Source organism: Microcaecilia unicolor, chromosome 5 (genome assembly GCF_901765095.1).
Source record: "Microcaecilia unicolor chromosome 5, aMicUni1.1, whole genome shotgun sequence".
Lineage (NCBI taxonomy): Eukaryota > Metazoa > Chordata > Amphibia > Gymnophiona > Siphonopidae > Microcaecilia > Microcaecilia unicolor.
The window spans coordinates 177,886,731-177,906,378 of NC_044035.1; the positions used below are offsets into that span (position 1 = coordinate 177,886,731).

At 44.6% G+C, this 19,648-nt stretch overlaps 1 protein-coding gene across 2 annotated transcripts in view; it reads left to right on the forward strand.

The window, feature by feature from the left end:
* The window catches only part of ST3GAL2 (ST3 beta-galactoside alpha-2,3-sialyltransferase 2), a 236,995-nt gene that overhangs the window by 36,565 nt on the left and 180,782 nt on the right, over window positions 1-19,648 (forward strand). The window contains exon 1 of one of the 2 annotated variants that reach the window (XM_030203612.1): window positions 12,513-12,679. The exons of the other annotated variant lie outside the window; for it this stretch is intronic. The gene's annotated coding sequence lies outside the window, so the exon portion shown is untranslated. Of the gene's footprint in view, window positions 1-12,512; window positions 12,680-19,648 lie in introns of those variants that run through there. 2 annotated transcript variants of the gene reach the window in all.

The window sequence follows — 19,648 nt, forward strand, 5'->3', positions numbered from 1 at the left end:
TGGCACAATCTCATTTCCCGTCCCCCGGGAGCTCCTGCAGCTTTTTCTCTTCAGCTGCCCTGCATTCTCTCCTAACAACAACAACCATTTCTAAAGCGCTACTAGGGTTACGCAGCGCTGTACAATTCAAACATAGAAGGACAGTCCCTGCTCAAAGAGCTTACAATCTAAAAGACAAGAGAACCCTCTCCCCTACACCAACAGCCTTTTCTTTTCTACCACCCTGTGACTCTCTCAGACTCTTCCTCCCTCCTGCATATATATTTCTCTGCTACCACTGACCCCCTCCCTCCCCGATGCTCCTGCAGTTTGTTTTCTCCTGTCTGCCGCATACCTGCCTGCCGCATACTGCAGCCTTTGCTCTGCTGCCACCGCATTCTCTGGCATTTCATGCCACCCCCCCAACCTCGCCACACGTGGCCCTCCAAACTTGCCTTGTACACACGGCATTAACCAGAAGCTACTCTGCTCCTCTCTGTAACCGGAGCCCTCCCTCTCTAGTGTCTGACTCCTGAAGCAGGAAACAGGAAGTTTCATCATAGAAGGTGGGACACTAGAGAGGGAGGGCTCCGGTTATGGAGAGGAGTGGAGCAGCGTGTGCTTAATGCCACCATGTGTACAAGGCAAGTTCGCAGGGTGGCAGGCTGGATGAGATGCCAGAGAGCGGGGTGGCAGGAGAGAAAAGGCTGCCAGTGTATGACAGCGGGTAGGAGAGAACAAGCTGCAGGAGCACCAGGGCAGTGGTAGGAGAAAGCAGCATGACGCGATTAATCGTGTTAAGTCAAAAATTTTAAATGAACAGCTGTAATATATATATACAGTGCACTCCATTTAAGTGCATGTCGGATAAGCACATACTCTGTTTAACTGCATGCCGTACTTCGGTCCCAAGCACGCGCATGGAATATGGAAGCCGATTGGCACATGACAAAGGGGCGATAAATTTGAAATCTCATTGGTTAACTGCCACAGGCAGAATAAGCGAAAGAACGTTGTTAGAGTGTACACTGGAGTCGTTGTCGTCATCGCGCAACTGTAAGACTTTAACACTGGCTGAACGAATAGAAGTTCTTCAAAAATTAGAAAACAAACAAAGTCAAGCATCTATTGCTAAAGAATATGGTGTCAAACCCAAATGTCACGTATCTTGAAGTGCAGCTTCTGGAAGACTGGCAAAACAATACAAATCCACACAGGAAACGTAAACGGGCGGGAAAAGCTGAGGATGTAGAAGATGCTCTTCGGTGGTTTTCTCAAGTCAGGAGCAGACAGTTTCCTGTCAGTGGTCCACTGCTTATGGAGAAAACTAATCAGCTAGCTGAAAGTCTTGGACTAACTGAATTCAAAGCCATTGTTGGATGGTTGGAAAGATGGAAGGAGAGGAACAACATAAAATTCAAGAAACAGCATGGTGAAAAACATGATACTGAAGACTTTGGTGCTGAAAATTGGGTTGTTTCAGTTCTTCCTATCATCTTAAACGAGTTTGCACCTCGTGACATTTTCAATGCTGATGAAAACGGTCTCTCCTGGCAAGCGATTCCTGATGAAACACTTGCATTCAAACAAGCCGAAACTACAGGAAGTGAAATGTCGAAGGACCGACTGACGATCCTCCTTTGCTGCAATATGGATGGGAGTGAGAAGTTGGAACCATGCATCATTGGAAAGAGCAAACAGCCCCGTTGCTTCAAGAATGTTAAGCGACTTCCTGTGTCATACGAGGTTAACGCAAATTCATGGATGACTGGGGAAATTTGGAAGCAGTGGCTAAAGAAGTTAGACACTAGAATGCGGGCACAAAAGCATCAGATTTTGTTGCTTTGTGATAATTGTGCTGCACACAGTGATGATGTCAGGGCTGTCTAACGTCAAGGTGGTCTTCCTGCCACCAAACACTACCTCTCTGATCCAACCTATGGATCAGGGCATAATAGCCAATTTCAAAAAACATTATCGAGCTCTTGTGCTATGTCGTCTGATGAGCGTTATGGATGACCAGACTGGCAAGGATAAACGTGCTGTTGAACTGGCTCGTAATCTATCACTGTTGGATTCCATACATATGCAGAAAGAAGCCTGGAATCATGTTTCACAGGCAACCATTGTGAACTGCTACAAGCGGGCAAGCTTTGTTAAGGATGTGGAGAGTGACGAAACAGATGCAGCTGTTGCAAACTCGTCAGATGAACAGGCTATTAACATCCCAGCTGGTGTTACTGAAGAGGAGTTTCATCACTATGCAGCTGTTGATTAAGATCTACAAACAGCTGAAGACAGCACTGATGTCGAGATATGCGCCTACACGCAGGCAATGGCTGATGATGAAACATGATGAAATGAGCAGCGAGGCTCATGCTAATGAAATTCAACAACTTCCTCCTGTCACTTTTGCAAGCACGCTGGAGAGTCTCAACACCATGCGGGCCTATCTGGAGGCCACTGGATGTCAGTGCTATGACAGTTTTTACCGTCTGGCAGGCAGTTATGGAACTCACAGACACAATAGTGTACAGAGGACTATGACTGATTATGTAAAGTAAGCCTAACGTCAGTTAACGGAGACTGTATAACATCAGTTAACAGAAACTGTATACTGTACGTATAATACAGTACTGTACATATGTTTATCACATGCCAAGCTTCTTTGGGTCACAACGGTTAAGTGCACACTCCGGTTAACTGCATGTATTTCTTTGGTCCCAGACCCTTGCACTTAAGCGGATTGCACTGTATATACATTTATATAAAGTTTTTTAAACTATCCTAAATATGACATTTTATTGTAATGTTTTTTAGGGGGGGTGTTCCTTGAAACAGCAGATCACAAAACATGATTTCATGTCGGAAGAGTGATCCCCCAGCCGACATGATCAAATATGTTTTATTCAAGCTTATAAGAGGGAAGTGTTGAAGTAGAAAATATAGTGTTGTTGCACTAAATATGCACAAGTCATAAAAAAAGAGGACCAATGACAATAATAGAGATTGATTCTCGATAGAATGAGAAATTTACAGCTGTTGAGTTTCTCCACTGAGGTCTGAAGAAATAATAAGACCTAAGATTACATGATATGAAATGTTATATTCAGGTTGTCATAAGACATAAGCATCGCCTCACTGGGACAGACCAAAGGTCCATCTAGCCCAGCACTCTGTCTCCGACAGTGGCCAATCCAGGTCATAATCACCTGACAAGATCCACAGGGCAAAGCATTTTGTACTGCTTGTCCCAGGAATAGTGGATTTTTCCCTACATCCATTTAATAACATTCTATGGCCTTTTCCTTCAGGAAGCCATCCAAATCTTTCTTAAATTCTGCTAAGCTAACTGCCTTAACCACATTCTCTGGCAACGAATTCCAGAGTCGAATTACGCGCTGAGTAAAGAAAAATTTTCTCTTATTTGTTTTAAACTTACTGCACTCCAGCTTCATCGCATGCCCCCTTGTCCTAGTATTTTTGGAAAGTGTAAACAGATGCTCCATATCTATCTTTTCCACTCCACTCATTATTTTATATACCTCTATCATATCACCCCTCAGCCGCCTTTTCTCCAAGCTGAAGAGCCCCAGCTGCTTTAGCCTTTGCTCATAGGAAATTCGTCCCATCCCCTTACTCATCTTTGTCGCCCTTCTCTGCACCTTTTCTAATTCCGCTATATCTTTTTTGAGGTGCGGCGACCAGAATTGAACACCATACTCTAGGTGCGGTTGCACCATGGACCGATACAGTGGCATTATAATATCTTCATTTTTGTTTTCCATCCCTTTTCTAATAATACCTAACATTCTATTTGCTTTGTTAGCCGCAGCAGCACACTGAGCAGAAGATTTCAACGTATCATCAATGATGACTCCCAAGTCCCTTTCTCGTTTCGTGACTCCTGACACTGAACCTTGCATGACGTAGCTATAGTTTGGGTTCCTCTTTCCCACGTGCATCACTTTGCACTTGCTCACATTGAATGTCATCTGCTATTTAGATGCCCAGTCTCCTCTTCTCGCAATATCTTCTTGCAACTTTTCACAATCTTCCCGCGATTTGACGACCTTAAACAACTTTGTGTCATCAGCAAATTTGATAACCTCGCTAGTTATCCCCACCTCCAGGTCATTTATGAAACTGTTAAAAAGTAATAGTCCCAGCACAGATCCCTGAGGGACCCCACTAACTACCCTTCTCCATTGCGAATAGTGACCATTTAACCCTACTCTCTGTTTCCTATCTTTCAACCAGTGTTTAATCCATAACAATACACTACCTCCGATCCCATGCTTCTGTAATTTCCTCTGGTGCCTTTCATGAGGGACTTGTCTTGAGAGGGTTTTGATTTTTGATGTCTGCAGCAAGCAGTTTATTGCCAGAATTATTTGCCTTTATAAAATAGGCTTAAAATAGCATCTTTTTGAACTTCTCACAGAGGTGTCCTGTTAAGAATCAAGCTCATGATGCCTGAGAAATACAGAAGCAAACAGAGAAAGCCATATCAGTTTTGACCCCAAGGTTTGTGGTAGATTCAGCGAAAGCATGAAGAACAGAATCAGTAGAGAGAGACAGCCATTGAGAGCCTGAGGTCAAGAAATATCAGGAGAAATAGGAAAGCAGAGGTCTACCTTTCTACCCCTGATATCTCACCTTGCATCCAAACCAAAGTTTCAGCGTGCTTGTCTGACATTGCTGCCTGGATGTCTCAACGCCACCTGAAATTAAATATGACCAAAACCGAGCTTCTCATTTTCCCCCCCAAACCCACCTCCCCGCTCCCCCCATTTTCTATTTCTGTTGATGGCTCTCTCATTCTCCCTGTCTCCTCAGCTCGAAACCTTGGGGTCATCTTTGACTCTTCTCTCTCCTTCTCTGCTCATATCCAGCAGACCGCCAAGACCTGTCGTTTCTTTCTTTACAACATCCGTAAAATCCGCCCCTTTCTTTCCGAGCACTCTACCAAAACCCTCATCCACACCCTTGTCACCTCTCGTTTAGACTACTGCAATCTGCTTCTTGCTGGCCTCCCACTTAGTCACCTCTCCCCTCTCCAGTCAGTTCAAAACTCTGCTGCCCGTCTCATCTTCCGCCAGGGTCGCTTTACTCATACTACCCCTCTCCTCAAGACCCTTCACTGGCTCCCTATCCGTTTTCGCATCCTGTTCAAACTTCTTCTACTAACCTATAAATGTACTCACTCTGCTGCTCCCCAGTATCTCTCCACACTCGTCCTTCCCTACACCCCTTCCCGTGCACTCCGCTCCATGGATAAATCCTTCTTATCTGTTCCCTTCTCCACTACTGCCAACTCCAGACTTCGCGCCTTCTGTCTCGCTGCACCCTACGCCTGGAATAAACTTCCTGAGCCCCTACGTCTTGCCCCATCCTTGGCCACCTTTAAATCTAGACTGAAAACCCACCTCTTTGACATTGCTTTTGACTCGTAACCACTTGTAACCACTCGCCTCCACCTACCCCCTCCTCTCTTCCTTCCCGTTCACATTAATTGATTTGATTTGCTTACTTTATTTATTTTTTGTCTATTAGATTGTAAGCTCTTTGAGCAGGGACTGTCTTTCTTCTATGTTTGTACAGCGCTGCGTATGCCTTGTAGCGCTATAGAAATGCTAAATAGTAGTAGTAGTAGTAGTAGTCTTCAGCTGGATTTCGGCATCAGGAAGCAAGACTGCATCCAGGTGGAAAATACTGATAGGCATAACATAGCTAGGATTTCTGATTCTAGGTTTTAACTGAGAAACACTGATAAAGCATCCTCGAAAGTAGAAATATTGGGGATAAACACCAGAGAATACCACTACTCGTAGTGTTTCTCACCCTTCCCTTTGCCTGCCTTGGATCTTCCACTCTGTGAGTGTTTTCTGCACTGAGAACTCCTTTGCTACAGGTGTATGGATTTGTACCATGAAAACACTAATAGACACCAATTTTTTTTACACTCTGAAAAAAACATAATTAGCTGGGAAATGGACACATAAATTTGCAATTTATAAACACCTAAAATGTAAGCCCTAAATATAATATAACTTGGCAACTTGATGGCAGAAAACAGATTCAGTCATTCATTCAGTCTGCCACCCAGTCATTTCTTTCTACAGTGCATGAATATATCCAAGCTGCTAGCCACAGGGTATGACTGCTTTGTAGATCTCGCTTTGTCCAGGGCACTTTATGCCATCTTTCTCATTTATGCTTTACCATCTTGGCTAGATGAGTATATACCTCATACCTACTGTAGAGACCTGAAGGATTTTGCACTTTTGGTGTATGCAGAAAAAAATCTCAAGGGCTCCACCAATAGCAGTGTGAGTGGGGCTTTCAGTGACATCATTAGTTACTGAGGGACAGTATTACTTTAGGGACCCTTTTACAAAGCTGCGTAGGCGCCTACACATTTCCAACGCACGTCAATTTGGAATTACCACCCAGCTACCGCATGGCCCTTGTGGTAATTTCATTTTTGACACGTGTCCACTAAGCGTTCCGGACAATAATTTTTCTTTTCTGGCATGTGGAAGAAACCGGGCGCTAATCATCATTCTACGCGTGTAGACAATTTCCGCACAGTTAACGTGTGAGACCTTACTGCTAAGTCAATGGCTGGTAGTAAGGTCTCAGACCTAAAATGGACACGCGACCATTTTTATTTTGCCGCACATCCGTTTTCAGCAAAAATTTTTAAAAGGCCTTTTTTACAAGCGTGCTGAAAAATGGATCTGTCTGCGCCCAAAACACGTGCCTACACTAGTGCAGCCACCTGTAAAAAAAAAAAAATTCAGCACCCCCAATCATTTTGAAAAGTTAGCTCCTGTGCGTGTGGTAGAAGCTATGACTACCTCTGGACTCCTGCGGTAGCCCAACGGGAGACCCAATCTGCTGCATGCCAACGTGGTGGTAGCCCTACCACCCTTTAGTAAAAGGGCTTCTAAAGTACTTATCTGAATAGAAGGTTGAATAAATGTAGTGATTTTCAAATGTTGTAGGTTATGTCAGGAAGATGCCTTCATGCCAGAGCCAGGTATTCAAACACGTGATGTACATCCATACTGTACACTTCTTTGAATCCCAGATCTCCTCTCTAAGGGGCCCTTTTACTAAGCAACGGTAAGCCCACCGTGAGCTTGCCATGCGCCAATCCAGAACTAGGCCCGGCGGTAGTTCCCACCCCTAGGCCGTGCCATTTCCGGTGCTGCAAAAATGTGTCTTATTTTTGTAGTGCTGGAACTTAACCGGCGGTAATCGGTTACTGCTGGGTTAGCATAGGAGCCCTTACCGCCATCTCAATGGGTGGCGGTAAGGCCCTACCAAAATGGCCATGTAGTAAATGGTTCGCTTAATGCATGGCCATTTCTTTTTCCCTAAAATCGACAGCCTTTTACCTGCTATGGTAAAAGGGGGCCTCAGCATGCATCAAAAACACACACTGACGCTAGTGCAGGCTCACTTTTACTGCAGCTTAGTAAAAGGACCCCTAAAAGACTGTTAAGGATTAAGAGGACACGCTGTGCTAATATGGTGTTTTTAACTGGACATCCAGGGACTTAATCCATCTTATTGGTCCTAAGAACCATCCTGAGCCTGAGGAGAGAAGCATTAATATCGCTTCAGGTTCCTGCTATCAGCAGATCCAGAATGAACTGCCTCCTGCTAACTAGCAAGTTCCAGAGATTCGGGACCCACAAATCTCTTGACAAGAGAGATTACCAAGCCTATAAGTACGTTCCATCATCGATATTAAACACTGCTGACTATTGCATTTGTATCATATAGAAAGAGAGACATAGAACACTGCTGTTGTCATCTTTGAAAAAAGTGATAATTTGAGTGGATATTGGACGGTGTAAATATTGTTCATATTGAACTCTGCCTTAAGAAACTGCCTCTGCTGCTAACTGTCCCATCAATTGATCCTAAATATCTTAAGTAAAGTTGAGTCGGTTTAGAGCACAACACCTGGTGTGATCTACCAAAATCTAAAAATATTATTATGTGCGGGGTTTTGCAGTGATTCTGGGCAATGACTAGGCAGTTGCCTAGGTGACACTAGTGAAAGACTAAGAACCCCAGCTATAACAGCACCCTTTTCTTCCTCATGCTTTGTAACAATCTAAGTCATTCCCAACCACTAGTGTGGTTGTTGCCCAAATATCTGGCCTAGATCTCTGTGTGGTCTGCCAAGGAGACCCAACTACATGACTGACTGTTTTTGTTAGGCTTTCTATTTATTACTCTCCTTGCAGTCTGTCAGAAAGCATTAACTGTCAACAGGACCTGTCATCACAGCCTGCCAGACTAAACTAGCTGCATGATTCTTCTGTTTCATGATTTGTGACACCCCATTGTGTAATTGCTAGTGCAGCATTTAAACATGTGCCACTGGATCATGCTTCTTCTCTCTGTTCAGTCTGGAGCTAAGGATCCTCTTTGCTTGTCTCATGCCCCTTTAAAGTCAGCTACTGTGTTAGCTTTTGCCATCAACTCTGGGAGGGCATTACACATGTCTAGCATTTTTCCTTGATAAAATATTGCCTGGTTTTGCTCCTGGGTGTATCTCCTTATTTTCCAACTTCCTTTCTATTGAGAAAGGTTTACGACCCCAGTGCCACTATCATTTGAGATATTAAATTAGAAGAGAATATTTTGAAACTGGAGAGATGAAGGAAAGAAAGAACGATTTGAATGTCATCAGCATAGCAATGGTATGAATAACCAAAGGGTGAAAAAAAATCAGAGTATCCACTGCTTGCCCTGGGATTGGTAGCGTGGAATGTTGCTTCTAAGTGGGTTTCTGCCAGGTACTTGTGACCTAGATTGACCACTGTTGGAAACAGAATATTGGGCTAGATGGACCATTGGTCTGACCCAGTATGGCTATTCTTATGTTCTTATGAGTCTGTGAATAATCTAGATGTAAACCCATGTTCCTCCAAACAATTTCATTCTTTATATCCACTTTTGAAATGTGTTTAGAAAGTTTTTCTGCATGACGCTGTCCCTTGGAATTGGTCTGGTTTTTTTTTTTTTTTATTCTGTGGGCTCACAGGCACTCACATTTCTGTTCCGTGGTACTGGGCTACCTCCTGGCACAGGTCTGTTTCTCTGAAGTATGCTGAACCTAGCTGAGTCTGTATTGCTATTCTTTAGATACCCCACCATCCTCTGGTACTGAAGGATTTATAATCTTAATATTTTGGTCTGTGCTGCTGTTCTCTTTCCTCTTCCTAACTTGTTCCAACAGCAGTTCATTTTCCTGGAACAAATTTTTTGCTGCATCAATGATTAAAGTATAGAATTTGGGACCTGGAGGATTTGTAGCAGGATGCTGTTCTCGAAAACATTTATTTGATAGAGAAGGGGGAAGAGCAGTACACAAAGGATCTATTGGATGAAAGTTTATTTTTTAGACTTCAAGAGTCTGTAAACTGGATCTTTCCCTGATAAGGATGAAATACACCACAGTCCTTCTACTTAAATCTAGGCTCCTGAGATAAATTTCTGTCCTGAGCTGATTTCTGGGACTCTTCTTGGCACTGTCAGCATAGGATGGACATGCCCAAAACAACAGGAGACCCAGTTGATATAGTAGCATACAGTGGGGGAAATAAGTATTTGATCCCTTGCTGATTTTGTAAGTTTGCCCACTGACAAAGACATGAGCAGCCCATAATTGAAGGGTAGGTTATTGGTAACAGTGAGAGATAGCACATCACAAATTAAATCCGGAAAATCACATTGTGGAAAGTATATGAATTTATTTGCATTCTGCAGAGGGAAATAAGTATTTGATCCCTCTGGCAAACAAGACCTAATACTTGGTGGCAAAACCCTTGTTGGCAAGCACAGCGGTCAGACGTCTTCTGTAGTTGATGATGAGGTTTGCACACATGTCAGGAGGAATTTTGGTCCACTCCTCTTTGCAGATCATCTCTAAATCATTAAGAGTTCTGGGCTGTCGCTTGGCAACTCGCAGCTTCAGCTCCCTCCATAAGTTTTCAATGGGATTAAGGTCTGGTGACTGGCTAGGCCACTCCATGACCCTAATGTGCTTCTTCCTGAGCCACTCCTTTGTTGCCTTGGCTGTATGTTTTGGGTCATTGTCGTGCTGGAAGACCCAGCCACGACCCATTTTTAAGGCCCTGGCGGAGGGAAGGAGGTTGTCACTCAGAATTGTACGGTACATGGCCCCATCCATTCTCCCATTGATGCGGTGAAGTAGTCCTGTGCCCTTAGCAGAGAAACACCCCCAAAACATAACATTTCCACCTCCATGCTTGACAGTGGGGACGGTGTTCTTTGGGTCATAGGCAGCATTTCTCTTCCTCCAAACACGGCGAGTTGAGTTCATGCCAAAGAGCTCAATTTTTGTCTCATCTGACCACAGCACCTTCTCCCAATCACTCTCGGCATCATCCAGGTGTTCACTGGCAAACTTCAGACGGGCCGTCACATGTGCCTTCCGGAGCAGGGGGACCTTGCGGGCACTGCAGGATTGCAATCCGTTATGTCGTAATGTGTTACCAATGGTTTTCGTGGTGACAGTGGTCCCAGCTGCCTTGAGATCATTGACAAGTTCCCCCCTTGTAGTTGTAGGCTGATTTCTAACCTTCCTCATGATCAAGGATACCCCACGAGGTGAGATTTTGCGTGGAGCCCCAGATCTTTGTCGATTGACAGTCATTTTGTACTTCTTCCATTTTCTTACTATGGCACCAACAGTTGTCTCCTTCTCGCCCAGCGTCTTACTGATGGTTTTGTAGCCCATTCCAGCCTTGTGCAGGTGTATGATCTTGTCCCTGACATCCTTAGACAGCGCCTTGCTCTTGGCCATTTTGTAGAGGTTAGAGTCTGACTGATTCACTGAGTCTGTGGACAGGTGTCTTTCATACAGGTGACCATTGCCGACAGCTGTCTGTCATGCAGGTAACGAGTTGATTTGGAGCATCTACCTGGTCTGTAGGGGCCAGATCTCTTACTGGTTGGTGGGGGATCAAATACTTATTTCCCTCTGCAGAATGCAAATAAATTCATATACTTTCCACAATGTGATTTTCCGGATTTAATTTGTGATGTGCTATCTCTCACTGTTACCAATAACCTACCCTTCAATTATGGGCTGCTCATGTCTTTGTCAGTGGGCAAACTTACAAAATCAGCAAGGGATCAAATACTTATTTCCCCCACTGTAGTAGCCAATATTCAACTGGTGATGGACAGCATTTTTTTAAAGTGTGTTTTATCTTGTGTTATTCAAGATCGTGTATGTAGCACAATCTTTTTATTTGCGGCTGGACAGCCATTGCCTATGAACATGATATATGCCACTCACACACTGAGGAACTGATTTTGACAGTGTAATACTCCTGACGCAGATGGTGTGCCGAAACATGATCATGTCAGGTCTTCGTGAAAAAAAAACTTTAAAAACATTTTGGTCACCTTTCGGTCATTTGGCACACATTTTATTATTCATTGTGATTTTTATGCCATGTAAGTATTACATATTAGATTTTTGGTTTTTATCCCTTCTCTGTCCACCTCTTTTTGTTGAGTAATTAATTTCATTTGGTCTATAAAGTTATTTATTAATTTATAAACCTCCTCTTTTGCTCTGAGGTTGACCCCCTGCGTGTTTGAAAATATTGTTGCGCTTCATGTCTTTTTCTTTTCCTTTGCAAATGGGCACCCTCTCTGTTTGATTTTCTGCTTCTCTTATTTTCAGCCTGCTGCTTCTCCACTTGGCTCTGACATGACCTTTCTCTGCTCTTTCCACTTCCCTGGAAAATGCCTTGAGGTCAGACACTCAGCTGTGTGTGCATTAGGTGTCTGGTCTGCAGCTGTCTCATCTGTAGCTTTAAAAACAAATTTAAGATAATAATAATAATAATAATAATGAATGACCCCTGGTGCTCTCTCTTTTTTGTGTGATTAAGATAGCCAGCTCATTCTGTCCCAAACCACTTCTATTTCCCACAGTTATAATGGCTGTCTGTGTGTGCTAACAGGAGTATAGCAAACCAGTCCTTCCCATATTGAGTACTGAGCTAGCCTAGCTTTGCCTGCTTATTTGTGTAGGGGTGGCGTGGAGAGAGTGGCAGTGGGCTCTGTGGCTAATTTAACCACCAGTTACTCTTGAAACAAAGAACTCCAGACAAAATGGAACAATGCTAATTTTTCATTCATCATAGGATTCTAAGAAGAAGCGAGCTAAGAATATTATGCTGGGCTTCAGGGAGAGGGAGGTCTGTTGCTGATTCTGTCTTCTCTCATTGGCAGTAATGCTAATGCTGAAATTTGAGATCTATACTTGTTGTTTCATGCCTTCTGGCTCCAATTTTCTTGATGCATAGAAGAGACGAGTAATTTTTTTTTTTTTTTAATCTTTGGCTGTGAGTTTATTTGCAAATCTGGTGTCTGATGCTTGCAGTGGTGCAGTGGTGCAGTCTTGGCTCTCCTCACTGCTCTGAGTCCAGCTAGTCTGCTCAGCAGTTCCTTTAATAAGTGCTGATCCTGCAGTTTCGAAGGACAGTGGTGGCCTTGTGGAGTTTTAATGGTATCCCTCTGCTGAACAGAAAATTGCAGCCTTATCACTTAGAAGATGTCTTGGTGGCTGTAAGCCCTTGACACAGATCCTCTATGTCTCATATACTGGGAACTGAAGATCTGCATTAAATAGGTACGTGTAGCCTGGAAGCTGGAACTGAAATGGTGTCCTTGTGTTTGGGGCAGACATGTTAATATTGATGGCATCGGTGTTACAATGCTTGGTGGCCCTGGTCTGCTAATGATGAAATGGGATTAGCTGCCCCAATGTAGATGCAGTCAGGGTTGTTGCAAGGGCTGGAGAAGCAGGGTACCCACTGGGGCATAAAGTGGATTGGGGATGGAGGAGAGGTACCATGCTGCCCTTTTAAGTCAGTTTGAGAGTCTCAAATATACGAGCCCAAAAGTGAGAGAGAGAGTATTGAAGCAGCTTTTGTCCTTGGCGCCCATTTGTCCAGCAGTTGTGCTTTGTGGAGTCCTTCTGAGTGGGATTCTGGCTGTGAGACCCCTGTTCTCTGCTAATCCAACAAGTGCAATGCGTCATAGTGCTACAACTCAGCAGGTCTAGCATCCAGTAATACTGAGTGGTATAGCCTAGCCTGGAGCTTCTAACAGGTATAAGATCCTGTCTGTTCCTTGTGTTAGTCTTTCATGTAATTACCAGCTATGTGCAATTCTCTCCTTCAGTACCTTCCGTAATGTTTCCAGTAGTCAGTCATGATGTCTCTGCCAGCAGCTTTTCAGACATATTTTGAGAATCTGTAATTAGTTTATGAATCTTGAGATAGTCACACTGCACTTTGTAACCTGATTGCTTGTTCCAGCAGCCACATCTTGCTACTTTGGACTTCCAGCCAAATTAGAATGGCTCATTAGAGGGGCTATGACAAAATGAACCTTCATTTCAGATTATTTACCCCATTGTTTCTGCCTGTCTAGCTTCATTCAATAATGATAGTTCTTGCTCACATGCCACAGTCACTGCCTCCCTGAAGAACATGGCATGTATGCACCTCATATCTGATCACTAGATGTCTTTGTTGTGTGATAGCTAAGGGCACTACCAAGAAAATGTTCCACACAATGTGGAAACTCAACTGCATAAAACAATTTTTCACAGAGATGTATTCCGCAATATGATACAAATCATGGTTCTGGCCCACATAGACTACTGCAATGGAAACTACGCAGGATACAAAGACCAAATTTTAGTTTAAATTTGTTTATTGACGTATTATACAAGACATATAGACATCATGCCCAACAAATAACCTTACTAATACAACAGACAACTTGTAATCCGTCCACATACATCAAGTCATTTTCTTCTTTTATCCCTTGACGCTCCCTCCCCCCGCCCTCCCTTCCTTTTAGCATAAGGTTCAACAGTTTTTGTTTATGACAATTCAAAGATAACATTGTTAATCTGGTGCATATACAGAGATTTAGAGTTTTTAAACAAGCTCTGTTTAAACCGTATGATACAGCTCGTTATCAAACTTTAACATTATTATCTCTACCCCTCCCCCCCTCTAAGTGTGAGTCGATATGTGCAGGCTTTGACTTTCCATATTAAACTAGCTCCCCCCCACCCCCCGTCCTGGAGGAGGTCCTGGGTCTTGTACTCTGATGACCCCCTCCCCCGTTCTGGAAGGTGACACTTTTATTGTGCAGACTTCGTCTACTACTATACCAAGCTACCAAGTTCTTTGGTTTGTTCTGTTAACCATGTTTGTGTCTTAGGTGTAGCTTCTACTCCACCTTAACCGCTCTCCCATACACTGTGACATTGAACAACCCCACCTTCTCCCTTTACCCTCCCACTCCCCCCAACCTAATGTTAAACCGAAAGAAAGAGACAGAGAAGAAAAAAAAAAAAATCATATGGCCGCTTCATAGTCGGTTCAGAATAAAGCTTCTCGCCCTGGGTGCCAGAGACTGAATATAAGGTTCCCAGATCCTCAGGAATGCCCTCTTTCCTTTTGGGGAGGATCCCACCTCTCTCCTCTCCATCAACATCAGTTCATATAAATTATTTCTCCAATGCCAATATTCCGGCGGTTCAGAGTGTACCCAAGCCTGCAGAATCAGTTTCTTACCTACTAAACTGGCTTTCCTGATGAACTGCCGGGCTCCCCCCGTGTGCAAAACAAATAACTCATACTGATCTAAAAGGAGACCCTGCGGAGTAAGCGGAATCTTGCTCTTAGTATCGACTCTAGAAATCCCACAATTTGCCTCCAATAGTTCTGGATCTTATAACATTCCCAAAGGTAGTGATATAGTGTGCCTTCCCTCTGCCCACACTTAGAGCATAAAGGATCAATTCCTCCTCCAAATTTGGATACTTGATACTTTGACATGTAAGCCCTATATAAAATCCTGTATTGACATTCCCTCATGGCTGCATTTCTCGATAGGGTGGGAATCCTCGTCGATAACTTCTGAAAGTCTAGCTTCAGGTTTGGACGCTTTAGATCATGAGCCCATTTCCCTAAAATATGGTCTGTTTCTCTACCCTTGCTCATCTCCCCCAACGCTTTTTGTAGTCCAGAAACTGATAAACGCCTCCCTTGCATAGAACTAAAGAATGCCCTTATTTGGCGCCCATGTCCACTACTCAATTTCCCTTGCTCTAAAGATCTAACATAATGTGCTATCTGATAATACGCAAATTGATGACTTTGAGTAATACCTACCCCCAGAGCTCCAAGTTCCAATAATCGTCCCTTGGAATCCAGTACATGTTCCAGTCTAGTGATCCCCATCGTTGCCCACCTACAAAGTACTTTATTCTCCGTACCTGGTGAAAACTGTGGGTTGCCCTGCAAAGGCAGAAGATCTGTTACGTCCGCCGCTAGCCCCCATATCTCATTTAACTCTCTCCACATTTGTCTCAAAGGTCTGACCAGTATGCTATTGCTTACCCATGACGGGAGTTGTCGGCTCGGGCATTGTAACAAGAAATATAAGTGGTGTGGTTTGAAACACTCCTGTTCCAAGCTGCGGGGGGTGTAATCTTGCCTATCTAATAACCAGTCACCCAGGTGCCGGAGTAGACTAGCCTGATTGTAGCGGCGGAGATTTGGTAAGCCAATGCCTCCCTCTCTCCACGACCCCATCATGAACTTCAAAGGGAGTTTTGGCTTTGAACCTCTCCAAATGAATTTCCGGACATATTTGAATATTTGATTTACATCTTTAGCCCGTAATCGTATAGGGAGTACCTGAAATAAGTATAACCATCGTGGAAATTCCGCCATACGAAACAATTGCACTCTCCCATGCAGATTAAGTGGCAGGGCTCCCCATCCGTCTAATCGGTCCCTCAAAGCTGCAATCCTATTACCGATATTCAGCAAATGTATTTCCGATGTTTTTTTGGGAATCTGTACTCCTAAGTATTGGAGGGACTCTGATGCCCATTGTAGTGGGAACTTTGCTCCCCACATCCGCCTCACGCTATTATCTGTGGCTAGCGCTAATGATTTTGAATAGTTTATTTTAAAGCCAGCGAAATCCCCATATTCCCTAAAAAGTTCCAATAGGGCCTCCAAAGAACTCTTTGGTTGTGTTAGATGGACCAATAAATCATCTGCAAAAGCAGAAATCTTAAACCCTTCAGGTCCCCAATTTACCCCTTCTATTTCTGGGTGGCCCATAATTTCCCTGATCAATGGGTCTAATACCAAGACGAATAGTAGGGGCGAGAGAGGACACCCCTGTCTCGTCCCCCTCCTGATAGGGAATAGAGATGATTGTTCCCCGTTAATCCATAGATATGCCTGAGGGTTTACATATAGTGCTCCTATCGCAGCCTGGAAAGCCCCTTCAATGCCCATCTTAGTTAGTACCGCAAATAGGAAACCCCACACCACCCTATCAAAGGCCTTCTCTGCGTCAAAACTGACAACCAGAGAAGGCCTTTTCTGCCTTTCCACCGTCTCCAAGGATGCCAACAGTGCCCTTACATTCTTTGCCACTGCTCTCCCTTGCACAAACCCCACCTGAGGGGGTGCTATTAACCTGGGCAAAAGCTTTGCCAGCCGATTAGCCAGGATCTTCGCATATAATTTAAGGTCACTATTTAATAGGGAGATTGGTCTGTAGGAACTTACATCCGTGTCGTCCTTCCCCGGTTTCCGTAATAAGATAATTTTTGCTATGTTAAGGGAGTCTGGCATTGTCCAAGTTGAGATCATGTTGTTATATAAATTTAACAGAGGAGGTGTGACCTGCTCTTGTAAGATCTTATAGAATGCTATGCTGAATCCGTCTGGCCCTGGCGCTTTATGCAAGTCACTTTGCTGTAAGGCCAGCATCAATTCCCCTTCCTCAATAGGATTGTTCAAAGTCTCTCTCTGCTCCTCAGTGATCTTGGGCAAATTTTGGTTTATTAAATATAGGTTACTGTCTTCTACAATATCGGTAGGTTTTGCATACAGGGCCATATAAAATTCCCTAAATCTCCCTATAATATCTCCAGTTCCCCTTATGAGGTTCCCTCCTCTATCTTTCACTTGTAGGATCCCTGAGGGCCCTTTCTTCCCTTGCACTAACCTGCCCAATAATGCGCCTGCTTTATTTCCATATTGAAATAGTTGATATTTATAATACATTTGCGTTTTTTGTGCTCTTTGATGAAGGAGCTCGTTTAGGTTTTTCTGAGTTATGAGCAACTCCTTCTTGTTCTCGTCTGTTACTTCCTCCCCTAATCTCTTCCTTCTCACCTGAGCCTCTCTTTCCAAGCGAAGGATCTCTTTATCCCTCATTCTCCTAGCTCTAGCTCTGTAGGCTATCACCTCCCCCCTCATTACTGCTTTGGCTGTTTCCCAGTATAGTACCACCTCTTGCCTGTGACCTCCATTAAATTGCTGAAATTCCTGCCATTTTTCACTGATAAAGGACTTAAAATTCGGGTCTCTATACAGTTCGAACGGGAATCTCCACCCTCCCTTCCCAGGCCCTCTCCCAGTAACCTGTAGTTCAAACCATACCATCGCATGGTCCGAAATCTCACATGGGCCTGTCTCTGCTTTTGGCACTTGTGAAAACAGTGTTGGGGATATGAGAAAATAATCTATACGGGACTGGGTCAAGTGCGCTCTGGAGGTGTGCGTATAGTCCCTCTGCGAAGGATGCAATACTCTCCACACATCTATCAGGTTGAGGGTTGAGCAGAGGAAAGGCACACCTCTTGATTGGAATCTATGCTGTAGACCCAATTTGCCACATCTATCTATCTCAGGGTCTATCACCATATTGAAATCCCCTCCAAGTATAACATTGCCCCCCTGGTAGGAGCCCAGCAGTTCCAATAATTTGGTGTAGAATTTCTTGTCATACACATTGGGTGCATATATATTGTACAGAATATATGAAGATGTGCCTATTTCTATTTCCATTATCACTATCCTGCCTCCCTCGTCCCGTTTTATTGTTCTAATTCGCATCTGCAGGCCCCTCCTAATTAATATCAACACTCCTCCCTTTTTCCCTTGTGCTGGTGATCCTACTGCCAGTTCCACCCAACCCTTCTGAAATTTACTGTGCTCGTTATTGGAGAGATGGGTCTCCTGGGGGAATGCTATGTCAGCCTTGTGTCTCTGCAAAGCCTGCAGCACTTTAGTACGTTTCACAGGCGAGGAGATCCCCCCCACATTCCAGGATATCAACCTAATTGAGTCTAGTCTTTTGTGTTATACCCATAACAGTTTCTGATAACTTTCGCACTCTGAAGAGCGCCCCCCAGCCCCTGGGCACCCTCCTTTCTTTGATCTGCGGCTGCGAGCCATATGAAGCTATCAAAACAAACAGGGAAGGAATAAAAAAAAAAAAAAAAACCCTCTCTCCCATTGCTCCTTCCCATAGTTCCCTTCCCCCCCTCCCCTCCCTTCTCCTTTCCCCCCTCCCCCCACCTCTAATCTCCTTTCTTCCTGTCCTGTGGTTCTCGCTAGAGAACGAGTCACGCCCCCCCCTTGCTCCCCCAGCGCCAGTGTTGCCAGGTGGGCGGTTTTACCGCCCAATTGGGCGGTTTTCCGCGACCCGCCGCGGGAAATTTTTGCCCGCGGCGGGTTGCGGTTTTTTGGGCTGCTTTTTGGGCTTCAGGGCGGTTTTTTGGGCGGCTTTTTGCCTTTTTCGGCCGCGGGGGGCGAGGTTTTTGGGCGGGGTTAGTGACGTTTTGGGCGGGGCCGATGACGTGGGAGGCGGGGCCGATGACGTGGGAGGCGGGGCCGATGACGTAGGAGGCGGGACCGATGACGTGGAGGCGGGGCCGATGATGTGGAGGCGGGGCCGATGACGGGGAGGCGGGGCCGATGACGTCGGAGGCGGGGCCGATGACGGCGGGGGCGGGGTTGATGACGGCGGGGGTGGGGGTGATGACGCGGGGGTGGGGTGTCAGGGGCGGGGTTTGTGTTTGGGCGGTTTTTGGGCTGTTTTTTGGGCTGGATTGGGCTGGAAAAAAAATTTCCACCTGGCAACCCTGCCCAGCGCTGACCTCCAGATTTTGCTTCACCCCCTATTAGTTATGAGCTTCTAACATTATACAGTCCTGCTTCCTAGCATATATGGTACTGGCCTTCAATGTACATCATATACTTTAACTTAGACACAGCCTATGATCCAGGAAACTTTGGTGTAATTCCCTCCATGAGCCAAAAAAAGTACTTGCATGTATTCAGGGATTCTATATTTGTTTACAGTCCTTACTGTGCAGTCCTGCCAGCATTGTATGTGTTCAATGTCCACTCTATCTTCCTCCACTTGTTCCCACCAAGCCTTTATCACCTCCTTATCACTGATCTCGTGGGCTGTTGCTCCTTGTGGCCTCGCTCCCTTCCTCCGTTCTCTGCTCCATTTTGTTAGCAAAGTGCAAGGCCTCCACATGTGAGCTGAAAAAGTGCTGTTTGCCCTTGTACTGAATTCTTAGCTTGGCAGGAAACATCAGAGCGAAGTTAGCTCTTTTTTCATACAGGCTCTTACACACTTCCACAAATTGCCTGCGCTGGGCTGCCACTGCAGTTGAAAAGTCTTGAAAACAAAGGATAGTGCGGGTCTCATACTGCACCTTGCCTCTCGCTCTCCATGCTCGCAATATTTC